Source organism: Crassostrea angulata, chromosome 2, assembly GCF_025612915.1.
Source record: "Crassostrea angulata isolate pt1a10 chromosome 2, ASM2561291v2, whole genome shotgun sequence".
NCBI lineage: Eukaryota > Metazoa > Mollusca > Bivalvia > Ostreida > Ostreidae > Magallana > Magallana angulata.
In genome coordinates, this window is record NC_069112.1 from 3,476,107 (window position 1) to 3,500,804 (window position 24,698).

At 35.9% G+C, this 24,698-nt stretch overlaps 2 pseudogenes; both read right to left on the bottom strand.

Annotated features, from left to right (window-relative positions):
* Positions 1-10,204: 10,204 nt before the first annotated feature.
* LOC128171385 (talin-1-like) lies at positions 10,205-22,409 on the bottom strand (annotated as a pseudogene).
* Positions 22,410-23,431: 1,022 nt separating this feature from the next.
* On the bottom strand, positions 23,432-24,027 carry LOC128171428 (talin-1-like; annotated as a pseudogene).
* Between the last annotated feature and the right edge of the window lie 671 nt (positions 24,028-24,698).

The window sequence follows — 24,698 nt, forward strand, 5'->3', positions numbered from 1 at the left end:
AATGTTGAACAAAAGATGCTCCAAATAATGTCGTTAACAATTTGCAACCATAATGTTTTTGTTATCCGGTCTCTAAAAGGAGTTAAAGGGTCGGCCCCTAAAACAATCTCTTCCAGATATCTCGAGAACGGTACATATTAATTTCTACATACTAGTTGAACAAAATGTGTTTGAAATGACAAGAGCTTTCTTTCTATATCAAGAAAAAGGTACTGGCTATTCAAATTAGGGGTCGATAGAGTTCTAAAGTCTTTTAATCATAACTTTTCATTGTGAAATAATTTGTAATACATTACGGAAGCAATTATGTTAATCGAAATGTTATGTACCTACACATGAAAATTGTTTACTCTTATGTTTCTTAATTAGGGATTTTAAGGGGCCAGATGTACGTCTGACATTTTAATCGAAATGTTATGTACCTATACATGAAAATTGTTTACTCTTATGTTTCTTAATTAGGGATTTTAAGGGGCCAGATGTACGTCTGACATTTTAATCTTCTAATTAAGTAATATCTCAAAATATAGAAAATTTTTGAAAAGCAGTACTCAACAATATGTAACTATAACTTTTTTTCTTAATCACTTCCTAAAATGAGTTAGAAAGGTCGGCCCCTAAAATGATCTTCTCCAGATATCTCTTGAACGGTCCATATTTTCTAAACTCTTGTTTAACAAAATGTGTTTAAAATGAGAAGAGCTTTCTTTTCACATCAAGAAAAAGGGACTGGTCCTTCAATTAGGGGTCGATAATTTAAGGCTCTAAAGTCTTTTAATCATAACTTTTAATTGTGAAATATTTTGCAATACATTAGAGAAGCAATTATGTTAATCGAAATGTTATGTACCTATACATTAAAAATTTGTTACTCCTATGTTATGTAATAAGGGATTTTAAGGAGCCAAAAGTCCGAACATATCATCAACGTCCCAAAATTTAAAAAAAATCAATTTTAAGAAGCAATATTGAACAAAAAACGCTTAAAAATGTGGTTAACAATCTGCAACAAAACTTGTTTGTTATCCGTTCCCAGGATCTCTTCCAGATAAATCAAGAACACTAACAGATTTCTAAACTTTTTACACAAAATTTTGTGTAAAAAAATTAGAAATCTGTTAGTGTTCTTGATCGAAATATATCGAAATCAAAAGACCTCTTATTTGATAAGAAATGAAATGGGGCTGGTCCCTAAATTAGGGATCCAAATGGGGTGTATAATCCTTCATCCATCGCCTTCATCCATCTGCATTTTCTGATATGTTTCGTTGATGAAGATAAAAGGCAAGGTCATTTCCTATTCTAAAAATCGGACGGAAGACCTCCTCGTTGCTCGCAACGAGATCGTGTCTAGTTATTATTAGGGTCTTCCGTTTCCAACGGAAGACCCTCTTGTTATTCTATTGTTTCCTTTTATTATTATTAGGGTCTTCCGTTTCCAACGGAAGACCCTATTGTTTTTCTTCGGATTCTTTTTCATTATTATTATTCTTCCTCTGACTTTTTTTGTGGCTTATATCTCAAAAACCGATTTCCACGAAATTTTCAGAACTTGTTTGGTATTGTAAATACTCGGGGTTACTAAAATTTGAACTTATGACGTCACTTCCGGTGTCAGAAATTGACGATTTTGTAAATTTTTAAGGGTCATTTTGTCCACGCATCTCCTCCGAAACTAATCAAGATAGAAGCTTGAAATTTTCATGGATTGTAGATAAATGTATGCAGATGTACCCCATTGCCTTCACTTAGGAAAATTGTGCAAGGCCTTGAAGCTCGCCTGATTCTGAAAATAAGCACCAAATTTTTCCACGAAATTTTTGAACATTTTCTGAAATATCTTTTGATCTATACATATTTTGTTAAACAATGTGATAGAAAAGACGTTTATTTTTACAAGACCTTTAATTTGATATCAAGGAAATGGGGCTGGCCCCTCAAATTAGGGGCCAAGAGGGCTCTAAAGTCTTCTTACAATAACCTTTTACTGAACAATAATTTGTAATCAATCATAGAAGCAAAAATGTTCATTGTACAACTGTTTATCTATACAGTACCATAGCTAAGTCATATATTACGTAATTAGGGGTTTCAAGGGGCCAAAAGTTCAAAACTTTGATCATTTATATCGGAAAAAGGAGAAACATTTTGAAAGGCAATGTAGGACAAAAATTGCTCAAAATAATGTTCTGTACATTATGCCACCTTAAATTTTTTCTTGATGGCCCCATTAAGGAGTTTAAGGGTCGGCCCCTAAAACACATTTGTACAGATATCTCGAGAACGGTTAACACTTTGTGAACACTTGGTGAACAAAATATATTTATATTTGCAAGACCTTCAATTTGATATCAAGGAAAAGGGGCTGGCCCCTAAATTAGGGACCAAGAGGGCTCTAAAATCTTCTAACAATTACTCTTTACTGAACAAAAATTTGTTATTAATTATAGAAGCAAAAATGTTCACTGTACATTATGCCACCTTAAATTTTTTCTTGATGGCCCCATTAAGGAGTTTAAGGGTCGGCCCCTAAAACACATTTGTACAGATATCTCGAGAACGGTTAACACTTTGTGAACACTTGGTGAACAAAATATATTTATATTTGCAAGACCTTTAATTTGATATCAAGGAAAAGGGGCTGGCCCCTAAACTTAGGGACCAAAAGGGCTCTAAAATCTTCTAACAATAACTCTTTACTGAACAAATTTTTTTTATTAATTATAGAAGGAAAAATGTTCACTGTACAGCTGTTTATCTTTACAGTACCATAGCTAAGTCGTAATTAGGGGTTTCAAGGGGCCAGAAGTTCAAAACTTTGATCATAAATAATATCTGAAAAAGGAGAAATATCTTTAAACGCAATGTAGAACACAAAATGTTAAAAATAATGTTCTTAACAATATGGCAACTAAACATTTTTTGTTGGTGGCCCGGTAAGGATTTAAAGGGTCGGCCCCTAAAACACAGCTGTTCAGATATCTCGAAAACGTTAAACAATTCGTGAATACATGTGAACAAAATATGTTTTTGTGAGACCTTTTATTTGATAAAAAGAAAAAAGGGCTGACCCCTCCAATTAGGGGCTAAAAGGGCTAGTAAGTCTTTTTATGATAACTTTTTTCTAAGCGATAATTTGATATCCTTCATTTAGCAAAAACAAAGAACTTTTTTTTATCTTAATCTAACGCTGAAATTCGTTATAAAATCGGACCATGCACTACAGAGAAATTGGGATTTAAAATTTGATTTTTCCGGAAATTATGATTCCGCGTTCTTGGTTTAAAAAATAGCGTGAAGTTAAATGTAAAATTAATTCGTACCAAAAATAATCGTGTCAAGTCGTACATGAACACATTCGGGTTTATTTTATTAAGACATTCTTAAAATCGGCAAGGTTTTTGTTCAGTCATACTTTAAATCATTCGGATTTTGTTAAGTCGTACCAAGAATAATTCGATTTTTTTCTTATTGTTTTAGTTACTCTTGTTCTTGGCTTAAGAACTCTGCTTCTTACAGGTACTTCTAGCTTTTCTCTGGACATTAACGGAAGACCCACTCGTTGCTTTGCAACGAGCTTTGCTCTAGTTAGGGTCTTCCGTTTTCAACGGAAGACCCTCTTGTTATTCTTCGGTTTCTTTTTATTATTATTATACTTTTTCTTTTTTTTTCTGACTCCTTCTCGGCTTTATAACTCCAAAAGTTTCCAACCGATTTTAATGAAACTTTCAGAGATAATGTGAAACTATTATAGCTCAAAGATGTTAAAGTTTCCTCGACAATGTCACTTCCGTTTTGACGTAACGTCATTTTTAAAATTTTCAAAAAGTGATTTTGTCCGCGGCGTTTCTCAAAAACGTTTTAAGATAGAGGCCTGAAATTTTCAATGGTTATGATTTGGTCGATTTACCTCTGTAATAAGGCTGGAAATGAAAATCTGTTACTTCCGGTCGAAACCGGAAGTGAAACAAATTTTTCGAAAAAATGAATTTTCTGATTAAATCAAAAATGAATATGTGTTTTGTAGAGCTTATTAAACTGAATCTAACACTGAAAGCCTTTTAAAAATCGGACGATGCATTACAGAGATATTGGGGTTTAAAAATTGATTTTTCCGGAAATTTTGATTCCGCGTCCTTGGTTTAAAAAATAGCGTAATGTTCAAAGTAAAATTAACTCGTACCAAAAATAATTGTTAAGTCGTACTTGAACACATTCGGATTTTTTTTGTTAAGTCGTTCTTGAGATCAGAAAAGGTTTTGTTAAGTCGTACTTAAAATCATTCATATTTTGTTAAGTTGTACCAGGAATAATTCGATTTTTTTCATCTTTTTATTTTAGTTATTATTGTTGTTGGTTTAAGAGCTCTGCTTCTTACAGGAACTTCCAGCTTTACTTCCGACATTAACGGAAGACCCACTCGTTGCTTTGCAACGAGCTTTGCTCTAGTTATTATTATTATTCTTTTTCTTTATTTTTCTGACTTTTTTAAAGCTTAATATCTCAAAACGTTTTCAACGGATTTACATGAAACTTTCAGGGATTATGGAGCATCACTGTCCCTCAAAGATGTTAAATTTTCAACTACAACGTCACTTCCGTTTTTACGTTACGTCAATTTTTAAATTTAAAAAAAGTGATTTTGTCCAGGACGTTTTTTAAAAACGCTTCAAGATAGAGACTTGGAATTTTCTGTGTTGAAGCATTGATCGTTTTAATTTGGACATAAGGCTGGATTTTAGTTTCCGTCACTTCCGGTCCAAACCGGAAGTGTTTTTAAATTTTCGAATTTTTGAATTTTTCGTTTGAATTTCAAATGTTTACTTGGTTTGTAGAGTTGGTCATGCTGAATACGAAACTGAAATCCGTTTGAAAATCGAACGACGCATTACAGAGATATCGGGGTTTAAAAATAGATTTTTCCGGAATTTTTGATTCCGCGTCCTTGGTTTAAAAAATAGCGTTATGTTCAAAGTAAAATTAACTCGTACCAAAAAAAAATTGCTAAGTCGTTTTGTTAAGTCGTTCTTGAAATCGGAAAGGTTTTTGTTAAGTCGTACTTAAAATCATTCGGATTTTGTTAAGTCGTACCAGAAATATTCGATTTTTTCATCTTTTTATTTTAGTTACTCTTATTATTGGTTTAAGAGCTCTGCTTCTTACAGGCACTTCCAGCTTTACTTTCGACATTAACGGAAGACCCACTCGTTGCTTTGCAACGAGCTTTGCTCTAGTTATTATTACTATTCTTTTTCTTTATTTTTCTGACTTTTTTAAAGCTTAATATCTCAAAAAGTTTTCAACGGATTTACATGAAACTTTCAGGGATTATGGAGCATTACTGTCCCTCAAAGATGGTAATTTTTTAATTACAACGTCACTTCCGTTTTTACGTTACGTCAATTTTAAAGTTTTAAAAAAGCGATTTTGTCCAGGGCGTTTTTCAAAAACGCTTGAAGATATAGACTTGAAATTTTCTGTGTTGAAGCATTAATCGTTTTTATTTGGACTTAAGGCTGGAATTTAGTTTCCGTCACTTCCGGTCGAAATTGGAAGTGTTTTAAAATTTTCGATTTTTCGAATTTTTCGTTTCAATTTAAAATATTTCCTAGGTTTGTAGAGTTAGTTATGCTGAATACGAAACTGAAATCCGTTTGAAAATCGGACGATGCATTAAAGAGATATTGGGGTTTAAAATTTGATTTTTCCGGAAATTTTGATTCCGCGGCCTTGGTTTAAAAAATAGCGTAATGTTCAAAGTAAAATTAACTCGTACCAAAAATAATTGCTAAGTCGTACCTGAACACATTCGGATTTTTTTTGTTCAGTCGTTCTTAAAATCGGAAAGGTTTTTGTTAAGTCGTACTTAAAATCATTCGTATTTTGTTAAGTCGTACCAGGAATATTCGATTTTTTTCATATTTTTATTTTAGTTACTCTTGTTATTGGTTTAAGAGCTCTGCTTCTTACAGGAACTTCCAGCTTTACTTCCGACATTAACGGAAGACCCACTCGTTGCTTTGCAACGAGCTTTGCTCTAGTTATTATTTTATTTTTTTTCTGACTGCTTCTCGGCTTTATAACTCAAAAAGTTTTCATCCGATTTCAATGAATTTTTCAGATCTTTTGTAAAGTTACCGTGCCTCAAAGATGTTAAAGTTTCAGCATTTACGTCACTTCCGTTCAAATTTGGCGGCCATTTTTAAATTTTAAAAAACTGATTTTGTCCGGAAGAAATCTCCGTAAACTTTGAAAATATCGCTTTGAAATTTTTACTGATGATAGATGTATCAATTCTATAATGTACTGGGGGGTTTAAAATTTTGTTCATCAATTTTGCTCAAAACCGGAAGCAGTTCTAATGTTTGGAAATTTTCATTTTTTTAAACAAAATAAGACAATACTACAGTCTTATAGAACTTTCCATGGTGAGGTGAATTCAAATCTGAAATCCGTTTGAAAATCGGACGATGCATTACAGAGATATCGGGGTTTAAAAATTGATTTTTCCGGAAATTTTAATTCCGCGTCCTTGGTTTAAAAAATAGCGTAATGTTCAAAGTAAAATTAATTCGTACCAAAAATAATTGTTAAGTCGTGCTTGAACACATTCGGATTTTTTTTGTCAAGTCGCTCTTTAAATCAGAAAGGTTTTTGTTAATTCGTACTTAAAATCATTCGGATTTTGTTAAGTCGTACCAGGAATAATTCGATTTTTTCATCTTTTTATTTTAGTTACTCTTGTTGTTGGTTTAAGAGCTCTGCTTCTTACAGGAACTTCCGGCTTTACTTCCGACATTAACGGAAGACCCACTCGTTGCTTTGCAACGAGCTTTGCTCTAGTTTTGCAAATTATAGTTTTGATTTTAATTATTGACGCTGTAATAGAAAATGCACGACGTTAATTTTTGTCAATTGTTACGTCAGAGTCTCAACTGACGTCATCCTAAGACGTTGACTCCGACGACAATAACGTCGATTTTGAAGAAGCGGCGAAAAAATTAAAATACTTCTGACATTATTCTAACGAATCATTTTACTTAAAATAATTTTCTGAAATAAAAACGTTAGATGATAACCTGAATCATTCAACATTTTACTTCAAATTTGTGTTTTACAACACTAATGCGCAATACCCTGCGCAGAGGGCGCAATATTTAAAACACACTACCGACCTTAAGTTCATTTGAAAAGGTTGGGTGTTTCATTTGAAATACAGGTGAAGTTCAGAGGTTAGGATAGTGTGTGATTATGTGTTCTGTGAGCAAATATAAAACGTTGTGATCAACCCAAGATTTTTTGTGAGGGTGAGGGGTGTGAGTGAGCGTGGAGGTGGGGTGTTGAGCATGTCTGTTATAAGCTTTCTGGGTACAACAAAAATAGAAGAGATACAAGAAGGTGAGATTTACCCAGACTTGGCCCTTTGATAAAATCCTCACAAAATCAGCCAATCAGTCGATAGCATTCAAAACAGTATTATACAAACAGCCAATCAGTTTACAGCATTCAAAACAGTTAATTTACAATCAGCCAATCAGTCAATAGCATTCAAAAAAGTTTAGAAATGATTAGCCAATCAGATATTGGCATTCATAAATAATTTATAATATAGATGGCTGTAAATGTTAAAAGATTTAAATTAAAAAAACCAAATTAAATATTAATCTAGTAGGATTTGGGAAAATTCTAGTTATACATTATTCAGCCATTAACAAAGATATGAATTTTTATTGCAAAGGTTTGTAAGTAACATGAAGACGAATGAAAACAAACCTTAACTTCATTCTATATACAAGACAAAGAGATTTTCACAGATTCATTCTCTACACAAAAAAGTCAAAAACTGATAAAGCATCACTTTCTACTCCGACAGTCAGGCATCATGCGACTTAGTTCTTGGATACATTCTGAGAGTTCACTCTTCGCGCCACAGACATTGTGATACAGGCGAGGAATGAGTTACCTACCTAAGATTTCTCCATGACGGAGTCCAACATTCGAAATACGACAGGTCGGTCACTGGCTCATTGGCACTCTCCAGCATAGATTTCATCATCTACAACAACACAGCATTACAGCATTAAAAAATAAGGCATACTGAGCATAGAGAAGCATTGTACAGCATAGATTCTTACTCAACTCAAATCTTTATAATAAAATACATATCTTTAACATTTTCACTTTCTGTTTGGAGGGAAAGGGCTTAAGAGGAAAGGAGTATAAATCTGAGGAATCCACTACAAATAATGATTTTGCTATGAGGATGAAGGAGTAATTCTTCTAATGTTAAATCAGAAGGATGAAAAGGTGGTTTTTAAGGATAAGTTATGTGATTTCTGAATCATATTTACAACAGTGTCATAAAGCTATACTCTACAACTTCTTTCTCACTCTTATCGTAATCATATTCTGAGGGCGTTATCACACTCCTTCTGTCCTTGGTTATATAAACTACATACACATTGGAGGGTGTTACTGACCTGTATCTGTCTGAGGGCGTTATCACACTCCTTCTGCCCTTGGTTATATAAACTACATACACATTGGAGGGTGTTACTGACCTGTATCTGTCTGAGGGCGTTATCACACTCCTTCTGCCCTTGGTTATATATAAACTACATACACATTGAAGGGTGTTACTGACCTGTATCTGTCTGAGGGCGTTATCACACTCCTTCTGCCCTTGGTTATATAAACTACATACACATTGGAGGGTGTTACTGACCTGTATCTGTCTGAGGGCGTTATCACACTCCTTCTGCCCTTGGTTATATATAAACTACATACACATTGGAGGGTGTTACTGACCTGTATCTGTCTGAGGGCATTATCACACTCCTTCTGCCCTTGGTTATACAAACTACATACACATTGGAGGGTGTTACTGACCTGAATCTGTCTGAGGGTGTTATCACACTCGTTCTGCCCTTGGTTATATAAACTACATACACATTGGAGGGTGTTACTGACCTGAATCTGTCTGAGGGTGTTATCACACTCTTTCTGCCCTTGGTTATACAAACTACATACACATTGGAGGGTGTTACTGACCTGAATCTGTCTGAGGGTGTTATCACACTCTTTCTGCCCTTGGTTATATAAACTACATACACATTGGAGGGTGTTACTGACCTGTATCTGTCTGAGGGTGTTATCACACTCTTTCTGCCCTTGGTTATATAAACTACATACACATTGGAGGGTGTTACTGACCTGTATCTGTCTGAGGGCGTTATCACACTCTTTCTGCCCTTGGTTATATAAACTACATACACATTGGAGGGTGTTACTGACCTGTATCTGTCTGAGGGTGTTATCACACTCTTTCTGCCCTTGGTTATATAAACTACATACACATTGGAGGGTGTTACTGACCTGTATCTGTCTGAGGGTGTTATCACACTCTTTCTGCCCTTGGTTATATAAACTACATACACATTGGAGGGTGTTACTGACCTGTATTTGTCTGAGGGCGTTATCACACTCCTTCTGCCCTTGGTTATATATAAACTACATACACATTGGAGGGTGTTACTGACCTGTATCTGTCTGAGGGTGTTATCACACTCTTTCTGCCCTTGGTTATATAAACTACATACACATTGGAGGGTGTTACTGACCTGTATCTGTCTGAGGGCGTTATCACACTCCTTCTGCCCTTGGTTATATAAACTACATACACATTGGAGGGTGTTACTGACCTGTATCTGTCTGAGGGCGTTATCACACTCCTTCTTCCCTTGGTTATATAAACTACATACACACTGGAGGGTGTTACTGACCTGTATTTGTCTGAGGGCGTTATCACACTCCTTCTGCCCTTGGTTATATATAAACTACATACACACTGGAGGGTGTTACTGACCTGTATCTGTCTGAGGGCGTTATCACACTCCTTCTGCCCTGGAGCCGACACAGTACAGACGTTGATCAGCTGATTAATGCTCTCCGTCACCGCTCTGTCAGACAAAATGTAGTAAAAGTTTAAAATATAAAACAATGAAATTGAAACAAAACCCCTAAAATCCTTACTCAGTTTAATTATTTTCATGCTTTACAAAACTACACATAATTAATGACTCTGGGGCTATAAACTTAACAAAAGTTTAAGATAAAACTCAAACACATTAAGGATTAGACTATGTAGAGTAACTCAATGTAATATTGGATTATATAAAGGTAATATTTGAGTGCCTACCTGGCGGCCTTCCAGAGTAGATTCTTGGTGTTGGGAAAGCTTGGAATCGGCCGACACAGACTTGGCGGCCAGCAGCAGTTAACTAGAAACCATGGAGACGTTCTTCAGTCCGCCCACAATCTGGTTCTATGTGTCTCCATCCTTGGACAGACCTGGAAACCGACCAATCAAAATTAATCACAGGCTTTTAATTTTTAATCATATATAAACTACATGAAACTATGATAATATTTTGGCAATCATGATTTTATGTTCTCGCGATTGGATGGAAAATCGTTGAATCTCTGAATTAAGTACTCGCGTAAAATAAGGAATCTACAGTAATGTCACACCTTAAGCCTCGCGTCTGTTTTGATCAAACCTTAAACTTTTAGCATCTGATTTTGTTATAATCTCGCTCTCACTGACCTGCCATGGTGAGTCCAGATTTGATGAACTCTGAGTAAGATGAGCTGTACTCGCGAGATGACTCGGCGAGTTGTTTGGGTGTGCAACGAGATGTGGTGACAATGTCACTGGCAGCCTGGTTGAGATTGACAGCGGCGACAACTTCACAAATTGGGATTAAAGGGCAAGATATGGAAAATAATAGACGATTGTCATATCAATAATGAAAGCACAGTAGCTGTGAATGGCACAATTTCTGAATGGTTTAAAATTAGACAAGGTGTTTGTCAAGGAGGTGTATTGTCTGGATTTTTATATTGTGTGTTTATCAATGATTTATTGAATTGTTTCGAAAATGTAAGCAGTAACTTTGGTGTGTCCAATGTAAAATCAACAAACCCAGCATTAGCCGACGATATTGCATGTTTAACTTTAAGTCCGACGGGCTTACAAAAGATGCTAAACGTTGCATATAGATATTCATGTTTATGGTGCTTTTCCTTTAATGCGCAAAAATCTAGCGTTGTTAGGTTTTGTAAGGGAAGGCCCCCAACGCAGCATGCCTGGAAATTCGGAGAGGAGGACATCTCAATCAACGATAGCTACAAACATTTAGGTATTATCCAACACTCTCAATTCAAGTCTGGTGAGCGAACAACGGAAAGCTGTAACAAAGGCAGGAAAGCATACTTCGCAATACGGAACGACCTGTCTCATAATACGAACCCTCTAACTCTTGTTGGACTCTACCAAAACATAGTATTACCTACTGTATTGTATGGATGTGAACTGTGGAATAATTTAAAGCAAACAGATTTACAAGTTTTAAATAAATTTCAACATTTCGTGATAAAAGACATCCAAGGTCTAAAAATCTCAACAAGGTCAGATATGTGTGAGAGTATGCTTGGACTACATCCCATCGTTTCAAAAGAAAATTAGCCTTTTTTGGAAAACTGTGCAAGCTTGATATTAACTGTCTGACGAAAAATATTTTCTTACTTAGATTATGTGACCTTTTACAGGACGGCATCAAACCATTTTCCGGATTTCTTAAGGATATTTACGAAATTCTAGCCAAATATAATTTACTTCAATATTTACATTTATTTCATGAAGCTGGCAAATTCCCTGAAAAAAAGGATTGGAAAATTATAGTTAAAAAGTCGATACATAATCACCATACTGAGGAATGGAGAAGTCGCACAGAAAATGATACAGACTTCCGAATGTTTAAAGTTTTTCACAATACAGTCTCTCCTATCAGACTCTGGAAATTTGAATTTTCATTTATTAGATTACTAGCGAAACTCTGGACCATTCCACCCGTGTATATAGACCAAAACTGCAGAATATGTCAATGCACTTACAGCAACCAATTTCAGCATTCTGTATTGGGGTGTCCATCCACAGCTTTTGTTAGGAATTCGTTTTACAACAGTTTAATCAATAATTTTGATGTCCATTTATATGTAGAGCTTTATACTTTATTTTGTTTTTACTTTATAGAGCTTTATACTTTTATTTTTATTTAAGTTTTATACTATATTTTGCTTGGGGGATTTGAACCTACAACATTATTAGATAAAGAAAACAAGAAAAAATTTATCTGCAGTTGCGCAAAATTTGTATGTAGTGCAGCAGCATGCTACAATAGAGCTCTATTATTCTTAGAGCAAATGTAACAATTTATAAATATTTTCCTTACTATATATGTATATACGTTGTCTTCACAATTATTTCCTATTTTTGTACGATTGACTGATTTTCTTTATATATTGTAATTTACAACATGAAATCTCTGCAAGGGGGAAATAAAGATTGAATGAATTAGATAACAATTTCTGATTATGTTTGATATATCATCCTGATATAAAAGTACAACAACAGAATTGGGGGAAATTTATATCAACTTCATTTCTATCAATTATGTATCTTTTGATTACCAGGGGGTATCTAAATTTGAGAATTTTTTTTTTATGAGATATAGATTTCTTCTCATGCACAATCAGTTCCTAATAATGATGCATAGATGAAGTAAATTTGTTAAGATTACTTTTATGAGATAAGGATTTCTATGCATATGTGAAGTATTTTAATTCTGAAAGAATGAGAACTATTTCTGTGAAAAAGGTGACTTTTTATGAGCCAAGTTAAAATTTGAGATGAAGTTTGTTTACTGTTGACATAAGGTTGCCTATTCGTCTATTTCTAAGATAGATGTAACTATCTCGGTGGATGCCATTTGACTCTTTATCCACTTATTCTGAGATCAAATCTGCTTCCGACTTAAATTATGTCTACGCAGCTAGGTTAAGGCCTCCCATAGATTTCACCTCATGAATATCACGTGACATTTCATGACGTTAGCTCCGCCCATTTTTCATGTTTTCATCTTTTTCCTACTTTCGATATAGTAAAGCGATCGCTGTTAAAATTTATCGATTGACTGCTTTAAATAATCATTTTGAATTTTATTTTAAAGAATATTGTATCGAAAATATGTGACTAAAGGTGTTTATTTCTTAAAATTACATTGTCGTTTGCTTACCATCCGCGTCAACACAGCGCTTTCACTCGCCTTGTTTTGGTTGCGAACAGCTGACAGCGGCGTGTCAACATTTTCATAAGATGCATGGCCTGCAAGACGCCGAGAGTGGAAAATGCAGCTCAACCATCGTTTGAGAGATAATAAAGGTATGTTTTAATACAGGATATGTAGTGTTGACCTTTTCTTTTCAAATCATTTGCTCTTTTCAGTCCATGCAGTGTACGTACCTACACACGTGTTGTTTTGCACATCATCGCTGTTTTGAATTATTATTTCCTATTAGGCTATTCTTTTGTGTATTGAACTACACACCAGACACTGTAAACATTGCACTTGAAATAGGTGGGGTTCCCAGGGTACACAATTGTAGAATTTATTAGGGCCTACAAAGTGCATATGCATGTTTGCATGGTGATTATACACATGTTTTGCACTTCAGTAAATTTTTGGATCTTAGATGATATAATTCATTTTGCTGGTATAGTTTACAGTAGATATCTATAACACTGTTTTGAATTCTTATTTGTTACATGTATTATGCTATATATACATATACTGTATGTACATGTGTGTCTTAGTTCGGGTTTGTATTGAACTATTGTATATACACACCATAATACATGTAGCATACACTGTATATAAACATAAACATGTTGGGTCCCATGGTACACAAGTGTAGAATGATATAACCATCAAGTGCATGTATGCATCATGATTTCTTTACTTTATTTTAATAATTTTGTATCATATTGCCATCCATGCACAGCTTCATTTATGAATTCAAAAATTCAGAAAGATTTGTACTGCATATTCAATTTGTATGTGCTGCATTAATATTAATATTAAATTATATGATTAATATATTTGATGTTTTAAATGTGTGCAGTTATGCTTCATAATAATCTGATAATAAACCCCAACCAGTAAAATCTAACATATGTGGTGGTCAGACTCGGCCACTTGAGACCAGATTGCATAGTGGCTAGATAATATTCGAGGGGCACAAGCTTTAAACTGACCTGGTTTGTTATTATTATTCACTACCTTATCCACATGTACATGCATACAAGAACATATACATTTCTTCAATAGCAAACTTTTTTTTTAAATTAACCAATGTAAATTAAACTTATTTGCTATTCTACAATTCAGTTAATTATGTATTTTCTTAAAAGAAGATTTTAATTTTAAAATTGAAAAGAACTTAATATATATATTACCCTAAGGTCAGAATTTTAGGGTATTTATATTCCCTGATATTCATAATACAGTCTTTTCTGGATTTTTTTTTACAGATTCATTGTTATTTGTTTTGAGTTATGGTTTATCTTTATGTAAATACATATTGAATCACTTCTCGTTAAAGTGTTCATGCATAGCACATGTACATGTACATTGTATGTCAAAAATTATTTCGAGAAGAGATATATAGTATATCAAAAGAAATTAAATATTTACTACATGTATCACACTTTGAGTAAAGCACTCTCTCTCTCTCTCTCTCTCAATTTGATATGTGTTAATAGTTTAGACCTAAGCTATTTGGTTTGGTTTTTGTACTGCCATCTCAGGGGTGTCTCTAAAAACTGAAGTAGAAGGAGGAAATGAAAAAGTAGAAGGGGGGTCTGGGGGTCTTGCTTATTGCTTCATTAAAAATAGCCGGGTAATTAAGGCATCATAGGCGGGGGAATTCCCCGCCTCCCGGGTCTAAGAGACAACCCTGCATCTTGTCATATGCACAGATCCAGAAATTTTTTTCCAGGAGGGGGGGGGGGGTCCGAAGGGTAATTGTTTTTTTCATGTGGTCTGAGGCATATTTGCGTTAATTTTACAATGTAAAATCTTCCTCCCTTCTAGATCTGCGCATGTTTTCATACATATGACACTGCATGGTCAGTGTATTATATTCATGTATTTGCTATGCATATGTTCCAACAGCTAATTGATTTTTTAAAAATTTTATTTCAGCCCAACATGGACTTCTGCTACCACCAGGCGACATGGGTTTTGCGGGTCGATTCTTGTGGTTTCAACTCTTGAGGTTACCCTGTCATCCCTACCCTTATATTCCATGTGTTCTACAGACTTATTTAATAAAAAAAATAATCTGATAATGCATAAACATGATGGATAAAAAGGTGCTCATCATCATGCTTTGGTGTATTTTGAATGTGTGAAGACATTATTAAAAACAAAATTAAAGCTGTTTAAAAAAATTACAATTGTGAGTTTTGAAATTTTGCTTTTCAATAAAAGTATATATTGATACCTTTATTTTGTATTCATTTGATATCATATGCACTATTTTTCATGACAATTTTATACCATTATTTATGAAAATCTTGACAAATATGAGGTTCAGTGTGTCTTTTAAAGAATTCTGTATCTTAATATGATGAAATTATAATATGGTAGAGATACTCTTATAGTTATAAGCAAGATAAGCAAGATAAATTTATATTGTGGCAGAGACACCATGCGTGGATCCAAAAATTTCCAGGGGGGGGGGGGGGGTGTCTGAAGGATGATTGTGATTACTGTGGGGGGGGGGGGGGGGTCGTGTCCAAGGCATATTTGCAATGATTTTACTATGTAAATTTAATAAATTTTCATTTTCCAGGGGGGTTGGGACCCCTCTTGCCCCTCCTCTAGATCCGCGCATGGACACACTTGATAACAATATCAAATTACATATTGAAGCAGGCATGTAGCATACATACCCCCCTCCCCCCCGCTATTTCTTGCCGAAAATTTTTTTCTTAAATTTACATATAAGAAATTAATATGCATGGAGTTTGCCCCCAACTGTTTTGAGAGTATGTAAAGAAATATTGATTTTTTTTTTCTTTGCTTGTCAAGGTTTTTTGGATGAATCTGCCCCCCCCCCCCCCTTTCAAAAACGATTCTACGTACGCGTGGATCTGGCTTCTTATTTTCTTTTCTTTAGCCTGTTATATATACACTTTAATTAGTCTAAAATTATAAGGAAGACATTTATAGAAAACCAGCACCCACCCCATACCTTAGATCCGCGCATGGGGTTATCTGATTCTGTTCTGGTGCATTGACGAATCTATCACTCTATTCTGTTTGAACTGAACAAAAAATAATAAATTGGTAATATTCCTGTGTATTTTACGAATTGAACGGTTTAAAACATTAATGAAATGTGCAGGTAAGGAATAACCAACGATTAACAATGTAAATCTTTAAATTTTCCGCGCTTCACAACACCAGATTATCTGCCCTTGATCCTGATCATCAGTGCGTTTGAAAATCGGCTAATTTGCATAAAATCATATACATCTGTCTAAAATTGCAAAAGTTCGACGATATCTCATCAATTTTAAGGATTGTGTTTAACCAGTGATTGTAAAAATTGCTGGGAGCAAGTTGTTGCTTGAAAGGAAACACTTTTTTAACACGTGAATTAACTCGGTTATCGAAAAAAATTATTAAACTTGAACGATCAATGCTAAAGTTAAGCATGTTGCTGGTACTGCTATAGTTGTTCCCAGCACTTTTTAAAATTAAGCAATTAATTTTCTTTTTAGTGATATAAACAACAATTTAATATTTTATTCGTATATCGTTGAACTTTTGCAATAAATGAAGTCATATGTAGCTGCTCTATTTTTAGCGTATCACGTGATAAACAGCTGTGTTCCGGTGAAAAATGTAGGGGAGATCGGTAGTAACAAAATGATGTGTAAACTTTATCATTGCCATATTTGGATGAGTTTGTATACTTTGTCTGGAATAAAGTCCGTTTTTAGTGTATTTATTTCATACGGTAATCCATGGGCGTCCTTAACCTAGCTGCGTATTTCTGAGATAGACTTTGTCTGCTCAACAGACAGATCTGCGTACCTTGGTGGACGCCAGCTCCTGGCTCGAGTCTGTGATCTGTCTGATGGCGTTATCCACGTCTCTCTGTCCGGGAAGGGCGTTCACACAGTTGTTGAGCGCACTCGACACAGCCTTGGCCACCTGGTTAAGTCGAGCCTGGTTCTCAGGGTTTTCTGGGTCGTTCATGGCTCGCTTCGTCTCCTCCAGTAGATGCGTCGACTTGTCGATGACGTCCCGGGCGCTGTCGATGACCTGCCGTCTGACCTCGATGTCTCTGAGGTTGAGGCGACACCGCGTGTGGCTTCTGTCAGCATGCAGAGGGCGTTCACGGTGTCCCTGGCTGCTACACCCACGTAATTCTCATTGCCCTGAAAAATCACCATATAGTGAAAATATATAATATATTAGATAAATAAAATCCATGGCCCTGAGAAATGACCATAGGGAAGAATGTGTGAAGAAAAGTCACAACAGAGTAAAATCATGTCATATATATATATTATACTGTTCACTCCATTTTTTTCTCATATCACAAAAATTACAAAATCGGGGGTAAATATGTTACTTTTTCATTTGCATCAGTCATCTTGTTTCAATTTTTGCATCTCATATTTCTAGTGATGTCTTATTTTTTTTTTACATCATATATCTATTACCAGAATATATGAAATGCTAAATATATTCTACAAAATTTCTGTCTCCATTATACATTTATCTGTGTTTACCTGTGAGGCAGCAGTAAGTAGCTGGGCCATCGCCGATCCCACGTTCTTAGAGGTGGAGCCAAGTTTCATGGCCGACGCCTCCACCGGAAATACGTAACAGTATCATGTATCAACTCCATTCCACCATATTACAATAGAAGGCCAAAGTAAAATATCAAATCTCCCATTTATATAATAATCAAAAAATATCTGATACTTTACACCCTTTACTTACATTTTTAGTGATGATCTTTTCACTATAAACATGCTACGATCACTAAATATTCATGACCTTTAACCCCTGGCCTGAACATAATATGAATGATCCACTTTACATATAATCCAATTAACAAATGCACTATGTATACACATGCTACTATCATTGAGGATTCATGACCTTTAACCCTTGACCTGACAATATCATCACCATGACATTTTCCTCTAGGCCTTACCGTTTCACCGGGTAGTGGCACCAGGTTACCGCCGTTGGCGGCTCTGCGGTACTCCTCCAGCTCGCGGTCGAGTTCAGTCAGCTGATCAAGCGCGGCGTCCACCTCCAGTGAGATACACAATCTCTTCTGCCTTCCCAGAGGCGGTTTTCAGCTCGGCGAGCGCGGTGGTCATCGTCTTCACTGCCTGGTTCATATTCATGCTCGCCGCTTGGTCTCCAACTGTTGGGGCTGCGGCGTTTGCGGCGGATACCAGCTGACTGGCAGGCTGTCATAAGCTTAAGAGAAATGCAGCCAGTGAACCGAAATGTGAAACTAGTGTATATTATAATAGACAGTGCACAACATATTGTTCTGATAAAATAATCTTTAACAACAAAATAAGTTAAATATAGCACAGAAAACTTAGTTTTAAGACATTTTCCCTTCTCCCCCAAACATTGCAGCGAGATTTACAGACATTGTACTATCAATGTTTGATTTTTTTTCTTGCCAAATGGTCTCTCTTATAATTTGTACTTTATACCTGTATAAATTCCTTGCTGGCATTAATCAGTTGTAGCTGGGCTGTAGGGCTGTTCTGGTTTGTCTCAGATCCCCGGAATCCTTGGATCAACAGAGGCAGCTGTTCATTCATGATCTGTAGAAGGAGAACAACACGTGATAGTCTCAGCCAATAAATTACAACAATACAAGGAGGACACACTATCATTCTCTCAGCCAATCATTAACAGTATTTGTGAAGGACATGATACCATCCTTCCAGCCAATAAAATAGTGTTATAGAGCAAAACATGGAAGACACAGTACAATATTCTCAGATAGCACTCTAATAATACTTTCATACTTAAGGGGAACAAAGATACGGCAATGCCATGACAATTAAAGAAACAGCTGAAAACATAATGTGGCTAATGCAGGATTTGATCCAGTGACCTTTTGCTGACTGGCCATAAACTAGGACCCAGATATGTATTAAGCGTTTCCACCTTCGTGCAAGTTAAGTTGTGATGAAATAACTATGAATCCATACCTGACACTGTTGAGTCAGTTGATGTTCCGAGGTTTTGTTGGTGTTGCATTCTTTGAGGCGTTAATCAGCTGTGTGGTGGCTGAGGCGGTACGACGCGCGGCGTTCTACAAATCATAGATATAATCTCTTACAGTCCAATCACATGATAAAGTACGATTGTAAAATACTCGTTTTACAATCCAATTACATTTCAAAGCATGGTTGTAACCATAATACACCTAAATGACTCAAGTAAAGTCTCATCACAAAACATGATTGTAATATAAAGCCATCATGTCGTATATCATTTATTGCAATTAAATTACAGGTTTTAAAGATTATTAAATGACACTTAATGAGTCTCTGACCTCTAGCCTCCTGATGAGTTTCTTTTTGAGGGCGTTGCTGGCGGCGATATTTGTGGCAGCCCAGAGATCCTCTGCAGCGCCTCGTAGTCTCTTCTGCTGCTCCGAGTCGTTCGGACTCGACGCACAGCCCTGTAATATTAGAATATAACACTTTACTGAAATTGATTGAACATGATATAGCTGTCAACTGTGATTTACAACTCTGTATCAAATATAACATTTGACTTTACAAATGTTAAACATGATATAGCTGTTCACTGTAATATACAACTCTGTAACAAATATAACATTTGACTTTACAAATGTTAAACATGATATAGCCGTTCACTGTAATATACAACTCTGTAACAAATATAACATTTGACTTTACAGATGTTAAACATGATATTGCATTCTACAGTTTCAGCTGCTTTAACTTTACCATCATATGTTCTGCGACCTACAAATGTCTACATAACCAGAAACACAGTATACTAGTACTATTACACTTCCCATCTCATTGTACAATGCACACAACTTTTCCTTACCTTGGCAGCTTCCACCATGTTCGCGGTGGCATCAGCGAGTTGTCTGGCGGCGGCCAGGAGCCGCTCCTGCATGTCCGAGTGAGAGTGGCCCTCAGCTTCTCCCCTGATGGCCCCAACCAATGAAGAGGTCGCCTGAAAACAACAGATATCAAGGTAAAAAATTATATCATAAACAAGTAAATATATTGAAACAGTCAACAGTGTTAAATTTCTGAGCCATGTAGGTGCTAACCCAATCTAGCATTGACTTTTATAGAATTGAACTTATGAGAGAGGTGCGAGATATTTACGAGCTTACCTGAGCTAGCTGCCTGGCCTGTCTCACCATCTCGTGGACGTCGCCCACACTACTGAACAGTCTGTCTGTCACAGTCAGGATCGTGTCCACTGCGTCCTCGTGGGACTCCCCAGCCTGTCAATCAAAAACATACATTTACTACCTCACTGCACAGAAGAGTTCATGATCTCAGTATCATAACAATATCAAATCATTGTACTGTCATTAAAACCAAAACTTCAATGTCATACCTTTCTTCATTTAATATTGTGTAACAGGAGAGAGAGATAGAGAGAGAGAGAGAGAGAGAGAGAATAAAAAGCTTAAGAAAAAAGAAAACAGTGACAATCCCACTTACTGAGGTGGGTTCTGCCCCCTTCTTGATATGGTGTAGCAGGTCGTTAAGAGCCTGAGTAACCACGGTGGCTGCGGCGCCTAGGTCGGCCAGAAGCTTGTCGTCGCGACAGGACTGCTGGGCCGCCTCCACGATTCCCTCCACAGAGTGAGCCACACCCTTTGCGGCGTCTATCAGCTGTTCCTGACAGGCCGGGCTACTGATGGTTGGAGCCACCACCTACAACATACATAGTGACACAATAGAAAACGGTGTTAGTACCAACAAGCAGATATTGATGTTATCCTATGAGGTTATCATTCTAACCAATAGTACTTATTGTAACAAATGGATTAATTCAACCAATAGTACTTATTGTAACAAATGGATTAATCCAACCAATAGTACTTATTGTAACAAATGGATTAATTCAACCAATAGTACTTATTGTAACAAATGGATTACTCCAACCAATAGTACTTATTGTAACAAATGGATTAATTCAACCAATAGGACTTATTGTAACAAATGGATTAATTCAACCAATAAGAGCCACCATCTACACCACACTCAAAGACAGTATTGGCACTTAACATACAGGATCAATAAAAATCCAAATTAACAGCAAACTAAGGTTATCCAAATAAACTTGTGTTACCAGTCAGGATAGCATTTTACCAAACCAAAGTCATGGAGCTACAGAGATATACAGAGACAATCTGAAAGCTTTGTACAAGCTATTAGCTCTGTCAGTCAATTTACCTTTAACTTAGAACAAGTTGCAAGCTGTGACAAAGCCTGATAAATCATACCTTATTCAAAGCCATGATATATAACTCGTACCTTGCTATAAGCTTCGAGTTGAAATGTGGCGAGGGTACAGACCGTCGCCCGGTCGATCAGTTTGTTCTGTGATGTACATGGATAAACTACAAACTCCGACTTATCTTACTACACACCTCAAGTTTATATGTATACAGGGAAATATTCGCCCCCGGTTTTTTTTTTTTGTCCATTTTTCTCCTCATTGTCAGCAGATGAATTTAAGACTCAGAAAAATCAAAGGTCTCCAATATTCTCCCTTATAACACAACTACATCTTGGCAAATTGAAGTGTAGAAGGGTGAAAGAAATACAAGGCTACAATAACACTGTGTACAGTAGATGAACAGACGTACCTTGGTACAGGCCACGAGCTGTCGTGAGGGCACAGCTGGTCGCCGAGCTGATGACCTTGTTCTGAAGCCCCTGGTCCTCGGTGGTGCTGGCCACACTCTTGGCCTTCAGGACGAGCTGGGCCGTCGCATTGGCCACTGCCTTAGCAAGAGCTAGCAATGTCTCCTAAAAATACAACACCATTCATATCAAATCTTATGATACATGTACATTTAAAATGATAATGTAGATTCCTTATTTCATGCAAGTCTTAAATTTCAAGATTTAGCTGCATCAAATCTTGAGTATATGAAATTCTACGCCAAAGTTTCATGTGATTTTACGTGATGTTTATACCTTGCGTTTAATTAGGAATCTACAGTTTTTAAAACACAAGAAATACGTCTTTCTGTATACATTCATTGTTAATTCTATGAGATGTTACCTTAATGACATCAATTTTCAAGAAAGAAATCACACAATTAGCCGAAGACAATTAATCAGAGCGCCTCACCTGGTACATCCTGTCCATGTCGTCAGCCGTCTCTCCAATGCCTGTCATCACTTCCTGTGACGCCTCGCCGACCGTCTTACCTGTCGTGATTAGGTTAGATTTACCCTGTCAACACACGAAGTATACATATAAATAAATGGAATTAAGCACATATCTGGTTAGATTTATCCAGTAAACACACTTATCTGGTTAGATTTATCCAGTAAACACACTTATCTGTTTACATATAGCAGGTTGTATGTATAATTCTGTGTTACCTGTATGTATAGCAGATTGTATGTATAATTCTATGTTACCTGTACATATAGCAGATTGTATGTATAATTCTATGTTACCTGTACATATAGCAGGTTGTATGTATAATTTTAGGTTACCTGTACGTATATCAGATTGTATGTATAATTCTAGGTTACCTGTACATATAGCAGATTGTATGTAAAATTCTATGTTACCTGTACGTATAGCAGATTGTATGTATAATTCTATGTTACCTGTACATATAGCAGATTGTATGTATAATTCTATGTTACCTGTACATATAGCAGGTTGTATGTATAATTCTATGTTACCTGTATGTATAGAAGGTTGTATGTATAATTCTTTGTTACCTGTACATATAACAGATTGTATGTAAAATTATATGTTACCTGTACGTATAGCAGATTGTATGTATAATTCTATGTTACCTGTACATATAGCAGATTGTTTGTATAATTCTATGTTACCTGTACATATAGCAGGTTGTATGTATAATTCTATGTTACCTGTACATATAGCAGGTTGTATGTATAATTCTATGTTACCTGTACGTATAGCAGATTGTATGTATAATTCTATGTTACCTGTACATATAGCAGATTGTATGTATAATTCTATGTTACCTGTACGTATAGCAGATTGTATGTATAATTCTATGTTACCTGTACATATAGCAGGTTGTATGTATAATTCTATGTTACCTGTACGTATAGAAGGTTGTATGTATAATTCTATGTTACCTGTACGTATAGCAGATTGTATGTATAATTCTAGGTTACCTGTACATATATCAGATTGTATGTATAATTCTAGGTTACCTGTACATATAGCAGGTTGTATGAATAATTCTAAGTTACCTGTACGTATAGCAGGTTGAGTTGTACAGGGTCACGCTGGTCAACGTTTCGGTCGAAGAAAAAGAACTTCCTCCTCAGCAGTAGTGTGTCCACGTCCAACACCCCCTGTTCCCTCAGCGTCCGTGAATGGTCCAACTACTCCACTGAAAAATTATCCAATCAAAACTCATTTACAAAAGATCCAATCAAAACTCAATACATTTTTTTAAATCTAAATTTCATCAACTACTCCAATTAAATCATTTGATCAAAACTTTATGAAAATGTCCAATCACGTATCAATGAACGTAGCCTACATTCGTCATCCGTGCGGAGTTTCTTACTCATCTCGAAGAGTTTCTTCTGGTCCTTGGCAATGGACTTGTCTCGGCGTAGAGTCAGCGTCTTCTCTTTCTCGTCGTCCATCATCTCGCGGACCAGTGAGTATTCCTCATGGTTAGAGATACCTAGAGAATAATACAACTGATATGATTATAAGTAAGTAAGTAATTTATTTATTTGTAGTGACATGTGAATGCATTTCCAGTCAGCATAGATTAAACACCCGGCCCGTCGGGCCTATATGCCACTTTGAACACATAATACATGAAAAAAGAAAAGAAAATAACACAGCATCAAGCAGTAAACAAAGATATGAATGAAAATATACATTATATTTAGCATGGTCACATGTCAAGCACGTGTTCGTCAATTGCTTAAGCAAAACGTAACGATGAATTTGATTGGTTGTATTTGTTTAAGTATCATTCGGAAAATGTCTGTTTTATTCATAATGAGGTGAGGAAAAGCTGGTCGAGTTATAAATACATATAGTCCTTCTGATTGGTTAAGAGAAACACACCCCCAGAGCGTGGTGTATATAAAGTCAGGATTTGACTTAGTCAAGCAGTTGACGTGGAATCTTCTCTAAGGTTCGAGTCAACTCACTTCCCCGGGTAGAAGAGTGGGCCCCGGTCTCCGTTTCCCGTCTCGTTCATTAATTGCCTCGATAAGCATTTTGTTTATTGTCCCGTAAATTTCCATTGTGCAGCATGTAAGGCGTTTAGTCCGTGCTAAGTGGGTTGGCATTAGGTTTGGGTTACTTGGACTTTAAATTAACTTTAAGGCAGGCTTACATTTACGTTGTAACGTGGTAAGGATGGTGATAACAGGAAGTTTGTATAACTGTATATTTGTGTATATTACATTTGTTCATTAATAATTCTATGGATCCATAACAAGTGTTTTCATTTACATGTGGCTGGAACTTGGAGTAGAG